Here is an 18,687-nt window from a genome sequence, read left to right on the forward strand (position 1 = left end):
TTTTGGACTCTAACTTGCATGATTTGAATGGAACTAACCCGGACTGACGTTGTTTTCAGCAGAACTACCATGGTGTTATTTATGTGCAGGATCAAACGTTCTCGGAATGACCTGAAACTTCATGGAGACACTTTTCAGAAAATAAAAAAAATACCTGCCAAAGATGAAGGCCAGGGGGCCCACCGTCTTGCCACGAGGGTGGGGGGCGCGCCCCCCTACCTCGTGGCCCCCCTGTTGCGTCTCCGACTCCAACTCCACCTCCATATATTGAGTTTCGATGAGAAAAAAATCAGAGAGAAAAAATCATCGCGTTTTACGATACGGAGCCGCCGCCAAGCTCTGAAACCTCTCGAGAGGGCTGATCTGGAGTCCATTCGGGGATCCGGAGAGGGGAATCCGTCGTCATCGTCATCATCAACCATCCTCCATCACCAATTTCATGATGCTCACCATCGTGCGTGGGTAATTCGATCGTAGGCTTGCTGGACGATGATGGGTTGGATGGGATCTATCATGTAATCGAGTTAGTTTTGTTAGGGTTTGATCCCTAGTGTCCACTATGTTCTGAGATTGATGTTGCTATGACTTTGCTATGCCTAATGCTTGTCACTAGGGCCCGAGTACCATGATTTCAGATCTGAACCTATTATGTTTTCATCAATATATGTGTGTTCTTGATCCTATCTTGCAAGTCTATAGTCACCTATTATGTGTTACGATCCGTTAACCCCGAAGTGACAATAATCGGAATACTTACCGGTGATGACTGTAGTTTGAGGAGTTCATGTATTCACTATGTGTTAATGCTTTGTTCCGGTTCTCTATTAAAAGGAGGCCTTAATATCCCTTTGTTTCCGTAAGGACCCCGCTGCCACGGGAGGGTAGGACAAAAGATGTCATGCAAGTTCTTTTCCATAAGCACGTATGACTATATTCGGAATACATGCCTACATTATATCAATGAACTGGAGCTAGTTCTGTGTCACCCTAGGTTATGACTGTTACATGATGAACCGCATCCGGCATAATTCTCCATCACCGATCCATTTCCTACGATCTTTCCATATATTGTTCTTCGCTTATTTACTTTTCTGTTTCTATTGCTATCATCACTACAAAATACCAAAAACATTGCTTTTACTACCGTTACCTTTTGTTACCGTTATCACTACTATCATATTACTTTGCTACTAAACACTTTGCTGTAGATATTAAGTTTCCAGGTGTGGTTGAATTGACAACTCAGCTGCTAATACTTGAGAATATTCTTTGGCCCCTCTTGTGTCGAATCAATAAATTTGGGTTGAATACTCTACCCTCGAAAAATGTTGCGATCCCCTATACTTGTGGGTTATCAAGACTATTTTTTGGCGCCATTGTCGGGGAGCATAGCTTTATTCTTTGAGTCACTTGGGATATATATCTGCTTATCATTATGAAGAACTTGAGAGATCCAAAAACCAAGATCTATCCCTCAACTACGAGGGGAGGTAAGGAACTGCCATCTAGCTCTGCACTTGATTCACCTTCTGTTATGAATAAGTTTGCGACACCTACACTTGCTTCTGCTATTCGTTGTGATATGTCGCATGTTATTGATGATGCCACTTCTGCTATGCATGATACTTATGATGAAACTACCTCTACGCCTGATACTACTATGTCACTTAGTGCTTTTCTTGATGAACAACTTGCTAGGGCTAGAGAAATTGAAAATACTGAATCTGATGATACTGATGAAAGTGATGATGAAGAACCACTTGCTATCCCTAAGGGTTATGTTTTTGATCAAGATGCTTCTTTAGCCATTTTAGCTTGAAGAAATAGACCTGGACTTAAAAGATTATTAGCTAAATGGAGTAAGCAATCTCTAAATGCTAGAATGAAACCCGACCCTACTTTTGCTACTTCACCTATCTTTGTTACTGATAAGGATTATGAATTCTCTGTTGATCCAGATATAATTACTTTGGTTGAATATGATCCTTTTCATGGTTATGAATCTGAAACTGTTGTGGCACATCTTACTAAATTAAATGATATAGCTACCCTATTTACTAAAGATGAGAGAACTCGGTATTTTTATATCCTTAAAATATTTCCGTTCTCATTAAAGGGTGATGCTAAGATATGGTTTAATTCTCTTGATCCTGGTTGTGTGCGTAGTCCACAGGATATGATTTATTACTTCTCTGCTAAATATTTTCTTGCTCATAAGAAACAAGCTGCTTTAAGGGATATATATAATTTTGTGCAAATTGAAGAAGAGAGTCTCCCACAAGCTTGGGGGAGGCTTCTCCAATTACTTAATGCTTTGTCTGATCATCCTCTTAAGAAAAATGAAATACTTAATATCTTTTATAATGGACTAACCGATGCCTCCAGAGATTACTTGGATAGTTGTGCTGGTTCTATTTTCAGGGAAAGAACACTGGATGAAGATGAAATTCTATTGAATAATATGTTGACAAATGAAAATAATTGGACACCTCCAGAGCCAATTCCTGAGCCTATTCCTAAACCAACTCCAAAGAAGAGGGTATTCTATTTCTCAGTCCTGAAGATATGCAAGAGGAAAATAAATCTATGAAATAAAAGGGTATTAAAGCTGAAGATGTTAAGAATTTACCTCCTATTGAAGAAATACATGGTCTTAATTTACCGCCTGTTGAAGAAACATATAATCTTAATCCTTTACCTATTGAAGAAACTCATGGTCTTGATAACCCGACACATGTAGTAAAGGTAAATTCTCTCTATAGATATGATAAAGCTATAATCCAATTTACTAAAATTGCTAGCCCATGCTTAGATGAGTTTGATAAATTTATGGCTAAGCAAGAAGATTTTAATGCTTATTTTGGTAGACAATTGAAATACAATTCAAATATGCTTGGACACTTGGGTGATTATATGGCTAATGTTAAAGGTGAACTTAAACTTATTAGTAAACATGCTTCTATGGTTACCACTCAAGTAGAACAAGTACTTAAAGCTCAAAATGATATTCTCAATGAATTGAATAGTAAAGATAATGATTATGCTATTAGAGTGGCTACTAGAACTGGTAGAATGACTCAGGAACCTTTGTATCGTGAAGGCCACCCTAAGAGAATTGAGCAAGATTCTCAGAGAAATAATATAGATGCACCTAGATCTTCTAAAAAGAAGAAAAAGAAAAATGATAGGACTTTGCATGGTTCTAGTGATCCTATTGTTGAAACACCTAAGAATCCAAATGATATTTCTATTTCTGATGTTGAAACACAATCTCGTAATGAACCTGAAACTAGCGATAATATTAATAATAATGTCCATGACGATGCTCAACCTAGTAATGATAATGATATAGAAATTGAACCTGTTGTTGATCTTGATAACCCACAATTAAAGAATCAACGTTATGATAAGAAAGACTTTGTTGCTAGGAAACATGGTAAAGAAAGAGAACTATGGGTTCAGAAACCCATGCCTTTTCCTCCCAAACCATCCAAGAAAAAGGATGATGAGGATTTTGAGCGCTTTGCTGAAATGATTAGACCTATCTTTTTGTGTATGCGATTAACTGATATGCTCAAAACCAATCGTTATGCTAAGTACATGAAAGATCTCTACTATTAAAGGTGAATCGAACGTCATGATGGTTCGACCTCCCTCGCACCTACGTGAGAAAAATCAGACCTCCTTCCCACCATCTCCCCGCACGCTAAAGCAAAAACAAAAAACAAAAGAAAACAACCCACGTACGCACGTCCCACCCCCACTTCCGTTCCCCAAATCCCTCGCTACTGATCCCATGCCTATGAGTCGTCGCCGCCGACTTATTCTCGTCTATGGCGACCTCAAGCGGCAGCCAAGGAGGAGCTCAACGCGGGGTGGGCCGAGGACGGCGTGCAGAAGCGGCGCAGTGGCGACAACGACAGGCGACCTCAACTGGTAGTACACTGCAGCCAAAGGAGGAGCTAGACGCGGGGAGGGCGACGAGCAGGAGCGGCGCGGTGGCGACAACGACGGACGACGGCCCAGGTAGCACCATCTCCCTACCCTCGCCCCACCTCTTCTTCTCCCCATAGCCTATCCTCCTCCACCCCCTCGTACTCCTCTTCCATTGTGCTTCCTCCCTCCCTGTCAAAGCTGCCCTGTCCAGCTTTTAGTCCCATCAGATCTGCTCGGTGGGAAGGGCCTGCAACAGTTTAGCACAAGAATTGGCATCTCCCACTAGATCCCAAGGTGACCATACTTTGATTTCTGACGTTTTGGATATCCTCATGCTAATGTATTCAAACTATCTGAGTGGTTGTACTCAGGTATCCTCAAAAAATTGTGAAGTTATCTTGACATGTCAATGTGTGAAGAAACATAATGCTTGGTCATCTAGGTCTTCAGTTCTAGCACGGTCTAATATTTCCACCGGAGTAATTCCACATTGCACAACCACAATCACTGAACAATGGACTTGCTAACCATTCTAATCTTCAAAGTACAAGGCGAAGTTATTTGATAGCTTTATTTGGTATTGAGAAGAAAGTGAAGGAAAAAAATAGCGCGCTACAGAAAATAGCGTTGCCCCTGAAAATACCCTATTAGCGTGCTATAACACGCTATATCGTGCTATTAGCGAGGCATTATACATTGATTTATTTAGCGAGACAATTCTCCACACGCTATAGCATGCTATTAGGGGCGCTATAGCGCGCTATTATTTTCAGTGGAAGAAACTGGGAAGTATAGAAGACGATTTTTTATTCCACCCCACCATTCAGAATTTTTTTTGCTAAGTAGCATGCACATCTCAATCATATGCATTCCCTCTTTAATTCTTAAAACCCTGTGTGATGCAAGGGAGAACCATGTAAAATTATCAACCGTGCCAGTTGATAAAATCGGAAGGTGTTTCTTTGTGCTCACATTATCTAATTAGAATTTTATTTGCCAGCTCGATTGGATTATCATGATCTAAGTAGCGACGCCGTGCACGTGGTGTCATCATGGTTGGAGGAAATAACTCATATGAACATGCCAAGGAGACCAATCATACTACTTTACGCAATAAGGTAATGTTTTTTACTTTATTGCTATTATTGCACTATGTATCATAAATTTGTAATGTAAGAGAAGTACATGGATGATACGTCTCATTAAACACTTGAATACCTGATTATAGAATCGTGGTACTAAGAATATATTGTTTACGCTGATTTCTGAACCAATTTCCACCATTTGTATTCCGATAACTATGATGCTTGGATTTCCACTTGGGACGAAGCGAACACTTATTCATCGGTATTCCAAATTATATCACTTGGTTGTAGTATCATGGTGCTAATTAGATAATCTCTTGACTGGTTTTGACTCTATGCCAATAGTTCAGCATCTTTTTTTATGAGTATTAAAAGGAATCATTAAAAATTGGCAGATGGCCAGTAAAGTGTCAAACCCAGATGCCCTCTGCCATCTTGTGGGTAAAACAGCATCGTAAAACTAAAAAGCGATTCATATTAGCAACGTGCCCAACCTCAAATTGTTTCTTTTTATATTAATGTGCAGACTACCAGATTGCAATGCATGATTGCCAATGGCTACCAAACTGGAAAATTATTGACCTTCAGTAAATACAGATGTACTTCATACGTGCAAGTTTGATGCATGATTGCAGGTGCATGGAGGCTCAGTTTGTGCAAGGCAAGTGTATGCGTATATCAATAGTGATTACTTTATTTTCAAATGGCACCTGCAATACTCATAACAAGTGCATGCATAAATTAGTATCATGTTGCGTGCACATTGAGCTTACAATCTTATCTGAATAATTTGTCATATTTTTATTCTTCTGTTTTAAATCTTGATGTGTGCAGAACTAATTCAATGGTGAGCTGGAGTGCGTCACGTCTTCTCATAGTCTGCCGCCATCAGTCAAGGTGCGTCTCAATCGATATCGAGCTTGCAGTACTTCCTCAAGGTTGCCTTCTACTCTCGTGCCGTCGCGGGTGGGAGCATGAGGCTAGCATTCTAAGGGTGTGTGTGGCACTGGCGCGAGCACGAGACTAGGGCAACGTCCTAAGGACACGCTATGGTAGGGAAATGAGAAAGTCAGGTGGTGGTGAACAGGGGCCGTGGCGGTGGCCTAGAGGCGACGTTGCACTGTCATTGCGTTGATTCCTCTCTTTCTCTATCTCACACACACTTAACCCATCCATTTATCTCTCTGCTAATTCTCCACTTGGGTAAAAGTCGCTAGAGGTTGCTACTGCAGGAACATGGTTTGCCCATCGATCTCTTGGAGTGATTCGACCCTTGGAAACATAACCTGCTACTTCACCCGGCGCGAGGAACTGGGTAATAAGTTACAGTTTTCATTTCCAATTCTGTTGTTGATTGATTAGGCATTACTCATCTATGTTATACTGATAGTTAAGGATTTGCTGCAATTACAGAATTAAGAACTTAGGTTTCAGAACAAATAGAACATTGATCATGCTAAAACTAAAATAAATCTTGATCTGCTTCAGATGCCAACAAACTGTTGAGAGTGATTGGTTCAAAGGTTAACCATTTCCATTGTCAAACTTTTTTTTACGAAGAAACCCTGATATTTAAACTGGTTCAGAAACTAGAATTCTGTAATACAATGTACTCATCTATGACTTACATGCATGTACGAGCCATATGTTCCTTCTAAGTGATTGTCAGTTTCTTCCTTCTTGATTAATGTGTATATGATAAGCAAAAGTAAACTGTTATATATCCCATATGTTCATGTTTATCAGGACCCATCAAGTTGTCCTATCCAAATTCATAGGGTCGATTTAAAAATATCAGAATAAGAACTCTGAAGGCTTGAACAATCCTTTTCACAAACGGATTGAGATGAAATTGCGTGCTTTATCTGATAGGTTCTCTCTTAATTATTATCATTGTGTGTTTGATTATATGAGGTGTTAGCTCTTCCTGGACCTCTCATCATTTCACCTATAGCTAATGAAGCTTAGTGGGAAGCATCAATAAATAATTGTTGGCATATTTGATAATTTTAGATAGTTGCTGAGGCAGACATGCTGGTCCTCAGGTTGAAATACATTTTTTGCCTAATCTTTGTATAGGTTGTATGACTATAACTGAACCATGTGTTCCTTGATATCATATAACTGAATCATGAGTCTGTTTCATATTTTAAACCTACATGAAAGGAAGTGTGCTTGTTGACGATGGTTATTGTTGCTGAATCCATATCCTGGTTCAGACTCATATTTTGTTATTCGTAGGTGGCGGACTTGTACGGCATCACGACGGACAACTCGCGGTCCGTGTGCCACGGCATGGCTTTGGCTCTTCAGGCAATATTGGTCCAATATGGGTCTTACCATCATAGTGCTGCGAGGCCTATGTATTGCCTCGCCCTTTTCCACTGCTCAAACAGTCATCTACTACACAAGGTACAAAGAATAGGCTTCAGTTTGTTGTTACTCACAACTCACAAGTAGATGACAGTCTTTCTTGCAGTGAATAGTGTAGCTTTTAATTCTCTTCCAGTATCACTTGACAATTGACATGAGCACAGCCTCAAGGATGTAAGATTATTTGTTCTTCCTTGTAGTCTGTGATGAGACGCATGCTACTTGTACATAGATGCTAATACATATCTTCTTTATACGTAAATACTCGATCTACAGAGGGATTATGTGCAGATGAATAGCATGGGAGTAGAGGAGGCGGGGAGATAGACGCCACTTTGTTTTGTTTTGTTTTATTGCAAGGAGAGGTTGGTTATGGAGACACAATGACTTCCAAGGACTAAAATAGTGTGAGAGAGAATTGCTATTTATGGCTGCGTGAATGGAAAACCACAACTTGCAATGTTTGATACACAATAATAAAACAAAATTTTAATCAATGTGTTAGTACATTGTTTTTGTCACTCCGTGGCAACGCACGGGCATTCGACTAGTATCATTACAAATAAAAGAAAGATACCGGAAGCTGAAATTTCCACCATGCTTGCTAATTATACTTTTAAGGATGGAATACCAAAGAAACTTGGAGATCCAGGAGTACCCACTATACCATGCTCCATTAAAAGAAACTAGTCGAATGCCCGTGCGTTGCCACGGAGTGACAAAAATAATGTACTAACACATTGATTAAAATTTTGTTTTATTATTGTGTATCAAACATTGCAAGTTGTGGTTTTCCATTCACGCAGCCATAAATAGCAATTCTCTCTCACACTATTTTAGTCCTTGGAAGTCATTGTGTCTCCATAACCAACCTCTCCTTGCAATAAAACAAAACAAAACAAAGTGGCGTCTATCTCCCCGCCCCCTCTACTCCCATGCTATTCATCTGCACATAATCCCTCTTTAGATCGAGTATTTACGTATAAAGAAGATATGTATTAGCATCTATGTACAAGTAGAATGCGTCTCATCACAGACTACAAGGAAGAACAAATAATCTTACATCCTTGAGGCTACGCTCATGTCAATTGTCAAGTGATACTGGAAGAGAATTAAAAGCTACACTATTCACTGCAAGAAAGACTGTCATCTACTTGTGAGTTGTGAGTAACAACAAACTGAAGCCTATTCTTTTTACCTTGTGTAGTAGATGACTGTTTGAGCAGTGGAAAAGGGCGAGGCAATACATAGGCCTCGCAGCACTGTGATGGTAAGACCCATATTGGACCAATATTGCCTGAAGAGCCAAAGCCATGCCATGGCACACGGACCGCAAGTTGTCCGTCGTGATGCCGTACAAGTCCGCCACCTACGAATAACAAAATATGAGTCTGAACCAGGATATGGATTCAGCAACAATAACCAACGTCAACAAGCACACTTCCTTTCATGTAGGTTTAAAATATGAAACAGACTCATGATTCAGTTATATGATATCAAGGAACACATGGTTCCGTTATAGTCATACAACCTATACAAAGATTAGGCAAAAAATGTATTTCAACCTGAGGACCAGCATGTCTGCCTCAGCAACTATCTAAAATTATCAAATATGCCAAAAATTATTTATTGATGCTTCCCACTAAGCTTCATTAGCTATAGGTGAAATGATGAGAGGTCCAGGAAGAGCTAACACCTCATATAATCAACACACAATGATAATAATTAAGAGAGAACCTATCAGATAAAGCACGCAATTTCATCTCAATCCGTTTGTGAAAAGGATTGTTCAAGCCTTCAGAGTTCTTATTCTGATATTTTTAAATCGACCCTATGAATTTGGATAGGACAACTTGATGGGTCCTGATAAACATGAACATATGGGATATATAACAGTTTACTTTTGCATATCATATACACATTAATCAAGAAGGAAGAAACTGACAATCACTTAGAAGGAACATATGGCTCGTACATGCATGTAAGTCATAGATGAGTACATTGTATTACAGAATTCTAGTTTCTGAACCAGTTTAAATATCAGGGTTTCTTCATAAAAAAAAGTTTGACAATGGAAATGGTTAACCTTTGAACCAATCACTCTCAACAGTTTGTTAGCATCTGAAGCAGATCAAGATTTATTTTAGTTTTAGCATGATCAATGTTCTATTTGTTCTGAAACCTAAGTTCTTAATTCTGTAATTGTAGCAAATCCTTAACTATCAGTATAACATAGATGAGTAATGCCTAATCAATCAACAACAGAATTGGAAACGAAAACTGTAACTTATTACCCAGTTCCTCGCACCGGGTGAAGTAGCAGGTTATGTTTCCAAGGGTCGAATCACTCCAAGAGGTCGATGGGAAAACCATGTTCCTGCAGTAGTAAGCTCTAGCGACTTGTGCCCAAGTGGAGAATTAGCAGAGAGATAAATGGATGGGTTAAGTGTGTGTGAGATAGAGAAAGAGAGGAATCAACGCAATGACAGTGCAATGTCGCCTCTAGGCCACCGCCACGGCCCCTGTTCACCACCGCCTGACTTTCTCATTTCCCCACCACAGCGTGTCCTTAGGACGTTGCCCCAGTCTCGTGCTCGCGCCAGTGCCACGCACACCCTTAGAACGCTAGCCTCATGCTCCCACCCGCGACGGCACGAGAGTAGAAGGCAACCTTGAGGAAGTACTGCAAGCTCGATATCGATTGAGACGCACCTTGACTGATGGCGGCAGGCTATGAGAAGACGTGACGCGCTCCAGCTCACCATTGAATTAGTTCTGCACACATCAAGATTTAAAATAGAAGAATAAAAATATGACAAATTATTCAGATAAGATTGTAAGCTCAATGTGCACGCAACATGATACTAATTTATTCACGCACTTGTTATGAGTATTGCAGGTGCCATTTGAAAATAAAGTAATCACTATTGATATATGCATACACTTGCCTTGCACAAACTGAGCCTGCATGCACCTGCAATCATGCATCAAACTTGCACGTATGAAGTACATCTGTATTTACTGAAGGTCAATAATTTTCCAGTTTGGTAGCCATTGGCAATCATGCATTGCAATCTGGTAGTCTGCACATTAATATAAAAAGAAACAATTTGAGGTTGGGCACGTTGCTAATATGAATCGCTTTTTAGTTTTACGATGCTGTTTTACCCACAAGATGGCAGAGGGCATCTGGGTTTGACACTTTACTGGCCATCTGCCAATTTTTAATGATTCCTTTTAATACTCATAAAAAAAGATGCTGAACTATTGGCATAGAGTCAAAACCAGTCAAGAGATTATCTAATTAGCACCATGATACTACAACCAAGTGATATAATTTGGAATACCGATGAATAAGTGTTCGCTTCGTCCCAAGTGGAAATCCAAGCATCGTAGTTATCGGAATACAAATGGTGGAAATTGGTTCAGAAATCAGCGTAAACAATATATTCTTAGTACCACGATTCTATAATCAAGTATTCAAGTGTTTAATGAGACGTATCATCCATGTACTTCTCTTACATTACAAATTTATGATACATAGTGCAATAATAGCAATAAAGGAAAAAACATTACCTTATTGTGTAAAGTAGTATGATTGGTCTCCTTGGCATGTTCATATGAGTTATTTCCTCCAACCATGATGACACCACGTGCACGGCGTCGCTACTTAGATCATGATAATCCAATCGAGCTGGCAAATAAAATTCTAATTAGATAATGTGAGCACAAAGAAACACCTTCCGATTTTATCAACTGGCACAGTTGATAATTTTACATGGTTCTCCCTTGCATCACACAGGGTTTTAAGAATTAAAGAGGGAATGCATATGATTGAGATGTGCATGCTACTTAGCAAAAAAAATTCTAAATGGTGGGGTGGAATAAAAAATCGTCTTCTATACTTCCCAGTTTCTTCCACTGAAAATAATAGCGCGCTATAGCGCCCCTAATAGCATGCTATAGCGTGTAGAGAATTGCCTCGCTAAATAAATCAATGTATAATGCCTCGCTAATAGCACGATATAGCGCGTTATAGCACGCTAATAGCGTATTTTCAGGGGCAACGCTATTTTCTGTAGCGCGCTATTTTTTTCCTTCACTTTCTTCTCAATACCAAATAAAGCTATCAAATAACTTCGCCTTGTACTTTGAAGATTAGAATGGTTAGCAAGTCCATTGTTTAGTGATTGTGGTTGTGCAATGTGGAATTACTCCGGTGGAAATATTAGACCGTGCTAGAACTGAAGACCTAGATGACCAATCATTATGTTTCTTCACACATTGACATGTCAAGATAACTTCACAATTTTTTGAGGATACCTGAGTACAACCACTCAGATAGTTTGAATACATTAGCATGAGGATATCCAAAACGTCAGCAATCAAAGTATGGTCACCTTGGGATCTAGTGGGAGATGCCAATTCTTGTGCTAAACTGTTGCAGGCCCTTCCCACCGAGCAGATCTGATGGGACTAAAAGCTGGACAGGGCAGCTTTGACAGGGAGGGAGGAAGCACAATGGAAGAGGAGTACGAGGGGGTGGAGGAGTATAGGCTATGGGGAGAAGAAGAGGTGGGGCGAGGGTAGGGAGATGGTGCTACCTGGGCCGTCGTCCGTCGTTGTCGCCACCGCGCCGCTCCTGCTCGTCGCCCTCCCCGCGTCTAGCTCCTCCTTTGGCTGCAGTGTACTGCCAGTTGAGGTCGCTCGTCGTTGTCGCCACTGCGCCGCTTCTGCACGCCGTCCTCGGCCCACCCCGCGTCGAGCTCCTCCTTGGCTGCCGCTTGAGGTCGCCATAGACGAGAATAAGTCGGCGGCGGCGACTCATAGGCATGGGATCAGTAGCGAGGGATTTGGGGAACGGAAGTGGGGGTGGGACGTGCGTACGTGGGTTGTTTTCTTTTGTTTTTTGTTTTTTCTTTAGCGTGCGGGGAGATGGTGGGAAGGAGGTCTGATTTTTCTCACGTAGGTGCGAGGGAGGTCGAACCATCACGACGTTCGATTCTCCTTTAATAGTAGAGATTCTTCTTTAATAGTAGAGATTATGTAAAAACTGCTTTATGTGATCTTGGAGCCGGTGCTAGTGTTATGCCTCTCTCTCTCTATATCGTAGACTTGATTTGAATAAGTTGACACCTACTGAAATATCTTTGCAAATGGCTGATAAATCAACTACTATACCTGTCGGTATTTGTGAGGATGTGCCTGTTGTAGTTGCAAATTTTACTATTTTAACGGACTTTGTTATTCTTCATATTCCTGAGGACGATAGTATGTCTATTATTTTTGGAAGACCCTTTTTGAATACTGCAGGGGCTGTTATTGATTGCACTAAAGGCAATGTCACTTTTCATGTTAATGGTAATGAGCACACAGTACACTTTCCGAGAAAACAACCTCAAGTTCATAGTATCAACTCTATTGGAAAAATTCCATTGATTATATTTGGAGGTTTTGAATTTCCTCTTCCTACTGTCAAGAAGAAATATGATATTCTTATTATTGGGGAGGTGCATATCCCCGTTGAGGTAACATAGTGTTATTCAAAATTTCTCCGGTTCCATGTTATTCGGAGTGAGTCCGTTAACAAGACTTGAACAACCTTGTTAGTGGATTCCTTTTGATGATCATGAGATGGATGAAACTAGAAGGCACAACCTTCTATACCCCTATTTTACTTTCTGTTATTTATATTAAATAAAATAAAAATAAATATTTGTCTGTCTGTTATCCGATTATCCGTGCAATATAAAAATACCTCGAAAATAAAAGTTCTCCAAATGCCCTGAAAATTAAATATGATTTTTTCTAGAATACATGAGGATTTATGGAACAAAGAACATACCAGGGGGGCCAACCACCTTGCCACGAGGGTGGAGGGCGCGCCCCCTGCCTCGTGGGCCCACGGTGGCCCTCCTCCACTTATTCTTGCACCCACACACTTCATCTTCCTCCCCCAAACATGAATAACCAGCTCGAACCCGAGTCCAAGCTCGTTTTGCTGCCATTTTCGATCTCCTTGCTCAAAGCACCTCTCACAAAACTGCTTGGGGAGATTGTTCCTTGGTATGTGACTCCCCCATTGGTCCAATTAGTTTTTGTTCTAGTGCTTTATTCATTGCAAATTTTTGCTACTTAGGTGACCCTGTCCTTGAGGTTGCATGTCAAATTTATATGGACAAAAGTAGTTTTGATGCATGCTATAGGCCCTAGGCACTTGTAGGAGTAGTTGCTATCAATATTATTGAGTTTGGTTTACTTTTATTTTGAAGTTACTAAAAAATTTCAGAATTTTTTAGAGAAAAAAATGCTTAGGAAAATGTTCCAAGGTGGTTCTTCAAAGAAGCAAGGACCCAGGCTTGCAATGCATGATGTTGACGAAGAGCCACCAAGAGACGCTCTAGTGCATCCTTGTGAGTGGCCTTCTGAAAATTTTATGGATCAAGGGGGAATAAAAGAAGAATTCAATGCATATTTGCGTAACGCTGATCTCGTGAGCTTCGAGGAAGAGAAGTGCAGTCAGTATCATGAGCTCACTAGCTCCTTTGTGAGGAGGTTTGAATTTTCCACTTCACGTAATTCTCCAACTGTCCTGTTTGATCTTTATGATAAATCTTATACCATGGACTTAGAGGATTTTACCACTGCATGCAAACTTCCACAATGGGGTAGTATAAGGGATCCTTGCAAATCTGAATTTAGAGATTTCCTTGCTGATATAACTATGGGAGAATCTAGAGATATTACACAAGCTACCATGGGGAGCATTCACTTTCCTGCCATACATTATTTTGCTCTCTTTATAGGCAGATGCATAAATGGTAAAGATGAAGCATGTCACATGTGTGTCCCTGACCTCAGTATTCTTAGGAGTGCTGTGTTAGGAGACAAATCATATAATTTGGGAGCCATTGTTGCACGTAGGTTGCATCTTAATAGACGTAATGGAGATTTCTTTGGTGGAATTTATGCAACCCGTGTAGCTAATTTTCTTGGTATAGATGCGCACGAAGATGATATTGAATTACCTCCTGCCTATATAGATTTTAATGCTATGGTTCACCACCAGTTTGTTGAGAGGAACGAATCACCTCTCCAGTATCGACTAATCTTTGATAGACGCCGTGCTGTCCGTATTACTCTCCATGCTCCTGCCTTCTTTGATTATCAGGCAAGAGGAAGATATACTATTACCAGAGAGGAGGCAGATGAGTACGAGAGGAGAGAGGAGGCTGCTCGTCGCCACGCTGCAGCTCAGCAGGCGATAGCTGCTGCATCACAGTACGACCCCAACAACTATTATTATGGATATCCGCCAGGCCAGCCGTGGCCATAGATCAACTTAGGCCAAAAGCCTAAGCTTGGGGGAGTACGTATTTCCCACCGACATTACATTTATGCTCACACACTCATTGCTAGATGTCGGTGCTCATACTTTTTCATTGTATCATCCATACTAGTCTAATTTCCTTTTTATGCTTTCTTCTTGTGTGTTTAATAAACCTTAAGAAAAAACAAAAAAATTAGTTGTAACTTTTAGTTAGTTTAATTTCCATGCTTGTAGTAGTAAATAAAAAGAAAACCCAAAAAGATTTCATGTTCTTCTTTTGCTTGTTGGGAGCTTTCCCATGTAAATAGTTTTATTTCTTTTCTTTTCTTTGGGTGTCGATAGGAGAAGACCATGATTAAATTGTTGAAGTGGCTCTTATATGCATTATTATTGATCTGACAAAAGAGCCCATATTGCCTTGTCTTCTCCTGTTTATTGAATGCCTGCAGATTCCAACTTAGTTCAATGCACGTGCACTATTATTATTCATATCGTTCGGTCATGCGAGTGAAAGGCAATTATGATGATATATGATGGACTGGCTGAGATGAGAAAAGCTGGTATGAACTCGACCTCTTTTGTTTTTGTAAATATGATTAGTTCATCGTTCCTGATTCAGCCTATTATGAATAAACATGTTTGCAATGACAACTAGAGATCATAGTTTCTTGTGCCATGCTTGATTAGCTATGAGTTATAATGGTTTACCTTACGTGCCAACATGCTATTGAGATGGTTATGATGTGGTATGATAGGGTGGTATCCTCCTCTGAATGATTTAAGTGACTTGACTTGGCACATGTTCACGCATGTAGTTGAAACAAAATCAACATAGCCTTCACGATATTCATGTTAATGGTGGATTATATCCTACTCATGCTTGCATTCGGTGTTGATTAATTTTAATGCATGTTCATGACTGTTGTCGCTCTCCAGCTGGTCGCTTCCCAGTCTTTTGCTAGCCTTGTGCATCCAAACTCCTTAAACCCCAAAGTTATTCCACATGAGTCCACTATACCTACCTATATACGGTATCTACCTGCCGTTTCAAGTAAATTTGTATATGCCAAACTCTAAACCTTCCAATAAATATCCTATTTTGTATGCTCGAATAGCTCATGTATCAACTAGGGTTGTCTGTATCTTCCATGTTAGGCGGTTTATTCTCAAGAGGAGTGGACTCCGCTCCTCACTCACGAGATAAATGGCTGGTCACCGGGATGCCCAGTCCCATGCTTTATGCAAACTAAATCAAAATAATTGCAAACAAAACTCCCCTTGGGACTCTTGTTAGTTGGAGGCACTCGTTGTTTCGAGCAAGCCATGGATTGATGCTTGTGGTGGAAGGGGGAGCATAAACTTTACCATTCTGTTTGGGAACCGCCTATAATGTGTGTAGCATGGAACATATCACCATCTCTTGGGTGTTATGTTGACAATGAAAGTATACCGCTCAAAATAGTATTCACCTCTGTTTCAAAACCGAGCTCTGGCACCTCTACAAATCCCTGCTTCCCTCTGCGAAGGGCCTATCTATTTACTTTTATGTTGAGTCATCATCCTCTTATTAAAAAGCACTAGTTGGAGAGCACCGCTGTCATTTGCATTCATTACTGTTAGTTTACATTGAGTATGACTTGACTGGATCTCTTTTACCATGAATTACAATGTCTAGTTAGTCCTTGGTCTTTAAAGGAGCTCTGCATTTATGTTTTGCGGTCTCAGAAAGGGCTAGCGAGATACCACCTTATTATATCATATTATGATTGTTTTGAGAAAGTGGTGTCATCCGAGATTTATTATTATGGCTCGCTAGTTGATTATGCTATTGATATGAGTAAACTTGAGACCTATGCGTTATTGTGAATGTGGTTAGTTATAATCTGTGCTGAAAACTTGAATGCTGGCTTTACATATTTACAACAACAAGAGCAAACAGAGTTTGTAAAAGTTTTTCTTTATCACTTTCAGTTTGTCAACTGAATTGCTTGAGGACAAGCAAAGGTTTAAGCTTGGGGGAGTTGATACGTCTCCAACGTATCTACTTTTCCAAACATGTTTGCCCTTGTTTTGGACTCTAACTAGCATGATTTGAATGGAACTAACCCGGACTGACGCTGTTTCCAGCAGAACTACCATGGTGTTATTTATGTGCAGGATCAAATGTTCTCGGAATGACCTGAAACTTCACGGAGACACTTTTCAGAAAATAAGAAAAATACCTGCCAAAGATGAAGGCCAGGGGGCCCACCATCTTGCCACGAGGGTGGGGGGCGCGCCTGCCCCCCTAGGGCGCGCCACCTACCTCGTGGGCCCCCTGTTGCGTCTCCGACTCCAACTCCACCTCCATATATTGAGTTTCGATGAGAAAAAAAATTAGAGAGAAGAAATCATTGCGTTTTACGATACGGAGCCGTCGCCAAGCCCTAAAACCTCTCGGGAGGTCTGGTCTGGAGTCCGTTCGGGGCTCTGCAGAGGGAAATCTGTCGCCATCATCGTCATCAACCATCCTCCATGACCAATTTCATGATGCTCACCGCCGTGCGTGAGTAATTCCATCGTAGGCTTGCTGGACGGTGATGGGTTGGATGGGATCTATCATGTAATCGAGTTGGTTTTGTTAGGGTTTGATCCCTAGTGTCCACTATGTTCTGAGATTGATGTTGCTATGACTTTGCTATGCTTAATGCTTGTCACTAGGGCCCAAGTGCCATGATTTCAGATCTGAACCTATCTTGCAAGTCTATAGTCACCTATTATGTGTTATGATCCGTTAACCCTGAAGTGCCAATAATCAGGATACTTACCGGTGATGATCGTAGTTTGAGGAGTTCATGTATTCACTATGTGTTAATGCTTTGTTCCGGTTCTCTATTAAAAGGAGGCCTTGATATCCCTTAGTTTCCTTAAGGACCCCGCTGCCACGGGAGGGTAGGACAAAAGATGTCATGCAAGTTCTTTTCCACAAGAACGCATGCCTATATTCGGAATATATGCCTACAGTATATCAATGAACTGGAGCTAGTTATGTGTCACCCTAGGTTATGACTGTTACATGATGAACCGCATCTGGCATAATTCTCCATCACTGATCCATTGCCTACGAGCTTTCCATATATTGTTCTTCGCTTATTTACTTTTCCGTTGCTATTGCTATCATCACTACAAAATACCAAAAATATTGCTTTTACTACCGTTACCTTTTGTTACCGTTATCACTACTATCATATTACTTTGCTACTAAACACTTTGCTGCAGATATTAAGTTTCCAGGTGTGGTTGAATTGACAATTCAGCTACTAATACTTGAGAATATTCTTTGGCTCCCCTTGTGTCGAATCAATAAATTTGGGTTGAATACTCTACCCTCGAAAACTGTTGCGATCCCGTATACTTGTGGGTTATCAGTGGACCACTATAGATAGAGGGGGGAAGGTGATGGAGATGTTGGTGAAGATGGCGGAGGTGTTGGTGTAGATTGCGGTGATGATGATTGCCCCCGATGGCACTCCGGCGCCACCAGAAGCGAGAGGGAGAGAGCCCCCCTTCTTCTTCTTCTTCTTCCTTGACCTTCTCCCTAGGTGGGAGAAGGGTTTCCCCTTTGGTCCATGGTCTCCATGGCGTGGGAGGGGCGAGAGCCCCTCCGAGATTGGATCTGTCTCTCTTTGTTTCTGGGTTCTGAGATTCTGCCCTTTCACCGTTTCTTATATATCTGGAGATCCGTAACTCTAATTGGATTGAAACCTTCGCCCAGATTTTTCTCCGAAAATTAGCTTTCTTGCGGCCAAAGAAGAGCAGTAACCGCCTTATGGGGGGGCCACGAGGGTCAGGGGCGCGCCCAGGGGCGTCCCCCTGCCTCGTGGCCCCCTCGGGCACCGTCTCGCGTTGATTTTCTTCCCATATCTCACAAATATTCCAAAAATATTCTCCGTCCGTTTTTATTCCGTTTGGACTCTGTTTCAT

At 40.8% G+C, this 18,687-nt stretch overlaps 1 long non-coding RNA gene across 1 annotated transcript; it reads left to right on the forward strand.

Annotated features, from left to right (window-relative positions):
- The first annotated feature begins 3,781 nt into the window (after nt 1-3,781).
- Nucleotides 3,782-5,668, forward strand: LOC147976564 (uncharacterized). Its single transcript, XR_015602151.1, has 3 exons — nt 3,782-4,026; nt 4,937-5,054; nt 5,548-5,668. It is a non-coding gene; the product is annotated as an uncharacterized LOC147976564 (long non-coding RNA).
- The last annotated feature ends 13,019 nt before the right edge of the window (nt 5,669-18,687 follow it).

The sequence above is a fragment of the Triticum urartu genome, chromosome 4A, assembly GCF_056163025.1.
Source record: "Triticum urartu cultivar PI428250 chromosome 4A, HENAU_Tu73, whole genome shotgun sequence".
Classification (NCBI taxonomy): Eukaryota; Viridiplantae; Streptophyta; class Magnoliopsida; order Poales; family Poaceae; genus Triticum; species Triticum urartu.